Source organism: Aedes aegypti, chromosome 1 (genome assembly GCF_002204515.2).
Source record: "Aedes aegypti strain LVP_AGWG chromosome 1, AaegL5.0 Primary Assembly, whole genome shotgun sequence".
In the NCBI taxonomy this organism is placed as follows: domain Eukaryota; kingdom Metazoa; phylum Arthropoda; class Insecta; order Diptera; family Culicidae; genus Aedes; species Aedes aegypti.
In genome coordinates this window covers 202,105,277-202,107,690 of record NC_035107.1, presented here as the reverse complement: position 1 = coordinate 202,107,690, position 2,414 = coordinate 202,105,277, and the positions used below count along the sequence as shown (strand labels likewise).

General features: G+C 45.6%; 1 long non-coding RNA gene across 1 annotated transcript; it reads right to left on the bottom strand.

Annotated features, from left to right (window-relative positions):
- Positions 1–332: 332 nt before the first annotated feature.
- On the bottom strand, positions 333–1,105 carry LOC110674590. Its single transcript, XR_002499018.1, has 2 exons — positions 587–1,105; positions 333–481 (listed from the first exon to the last, which is right to left on the bottom strand). It is a non-coding gene; the product is annotated as an uncharacterized LOC110674590 (long non-coding RNA).
- Between the last annotated feature and the right edge of the window lie 1,309 nt (positions 1,106–2,414).

The following is a 2,414-nucleotide window of genomic DNA, read 5'->3' as shown; positions in this document are numbered from 1 at the left end:
TCAATGTTTTATACAGGGCGAATTTTGTATCCGTTTGTAAGCTGCGGGACCTAAGCTGGTTATGTAGTCCGTAAAAGGCTCTATTCGCAGCCGCAACACGTCTTTTCACTTCGCGGGAAACGTCGTTGTCACATGTCACAAGTGTTCCAAGGTAAATAAATTCTTCAACAACTTCAAACACATCCCCATCTAACACTACCTCAGCACCTACACCACCATGCCTGACTATATCTCTACCTGCAACCATGTACTTCGTTTTGGTAGAATTAATGGTCAGGCCTTGTTGGCACACCGTGCAACAGAGCAGTTTCTGTATTTTTAATCCAATTTTATTTAAGCCGGGGGATTACAAAATTCCTGTTAGAATGGTTAGAGATATTGATTTGCCTTAAAATATCTTACTTTAATTGCTACTCACATTTACTGCGCTCCTAGCATGGCAGTCATAATATTGCTGCCGGTAATTGTTGCGTGACGGTACCTAAAGGTCATAGAGATTCTAATTTATAGCATTTGTATTCAAAGTTTTTACACTTTTGCATGTTATTTGATTCTCCACTAGTCTTCCTGATTTTCAGCAACTTACCAACGTTTTATTTAATTTTATGTTCAATGTATTCGACTAATCAAGACGCCAACTTCGAGATACTGTTCGTTCGGGTGGGGCACACTATCGGGAAAACTGTTTTAGCTTATATTATACTGTATGTTATTAATAACTTCACTTCTTACCGTACTCTCAAGTAGATTTAAGTTTTAACAACGACTAACATTAGATTTAAGATTTATCAGCAACTAACTTTAGCTTTAACTTCAATAATAGCGAATTCAATAAGCTCACAATTCATTGTATATCTAGTTTTTAGGTTTTCTTTTCATTCAACTCCTCATCCTTTTACTCCTTTCCATCTCGCTTATCATCATATCTGACAGCTTCCCTATCAGTAGATTCCATTTAGGTACAACTATGTCTTCTTGTGGTAGTGCATCCAAAAGCGTTGCCAGTACAGTGGGATGCGCGCCGGCAACACTCCCCCGGGTACGCCAACTTCCGGTTGGCTTACTAGGCTTCGCGCTGGACATCTAGGACGGCTAGCTTTGTAACTGGTCGTTCGTACACTCCATTGGCTGTTTGTACCGTTGCTGACCGGATAGTATCGTCACGTCCTTTGTTGACAAGGATGATTCTTCCCTTCGGCCAACAGTTTCTGGGAAGCCTGGGATCAACGATGACCACTATGTCACCGATGGATATCGGCTTCGTTGGTGCGAACCATTTCGTTCGCCTCGCTATTTCTGGAAGGTAGTCGTTCACCCAACGCTTCCAGAATTGGTTGGCGAGCATCTGGGAGGTGCGGTAACTTCGCCGTAATGTGGTTCCACTATCGTCCAAAGTTGTCAGTGGCTTTGATCCGTTGGACGATCCGAGAAGAAAGTGATTGGGGGTCAACGCTGGGGCCGAGTCACTATCAATTGGAACGTGAGTCAGAGGGCGCCCGTTGACGGTGTTTTCGATTTCCACGAGTGTATTTCTTAGTTCTTCGTCCGTGAGTCTAGAGGTAGGACGAATTGCCATGAGGTTTTTCTTAACTGTCCGAATCAGCCTTTCCCAGCAGCCACCCATGTGAGGTGCTGCTGGGGGGTTGAAAACCCATTCGTGTCTGGACTAACGAACTCGTCTATCATCGCCGATTGGTTGATAGCCGCTATGGCTTCAGATAGCTCTCGGCTGGCGCCGATAAAATTTGTACCGCGGTCGCTGTAGATTCGTCTCGGAGATCCTCTACGTGAGATGAAGTTTCTCAGGCCCATTATGCACGAATTTGTGCTCAGAGAGTGAACTAGCTCAATATGAATGGCACGGACGGTCAGACAGGTAATTAACATACCCCAGCGTTTTTCCACCCGTCTACCCACGACCACCTCCATAGGGCCGAAATAATCTACGCCTGCGTATGTGAAGGGGTGTTGGAACGCTGCGAGTCTCCCCGCCGGAAGGTCTGCCATAATAGGTGGGCGGGGAACTGCAGCCTCGTTCTTACATCGTTGGCAGGTTCTACGAGCTTTCGCAAAGCCGACACGAATACGAGGAATGTGGAACCTTTGCCTGATTTCGTTCACGACGGTTTCGTGATTGCAGTGGTGGTATTTGTGGTGATATTGCATGATAACCAGTGCGGTGATGTGGTGATCTCGGGGCAGAATTATTGGCTGTTTGGCTTCATCTGCAGCGTATTTGCACGCACCGATCCTGCTCTTCATTCTCAAAAGACCTTGTTCATCTAACCATGGGCTAAGCTGGTAGATCGAACTAGACTTTGGAAGAAGTTTTATGGAGGCAGTTGATTGCGCTTGTTCCAGAGCAGCTACTTCATCGGGAAATCCCTCTCGTTGAGCTACGCGGAACAGAAAAG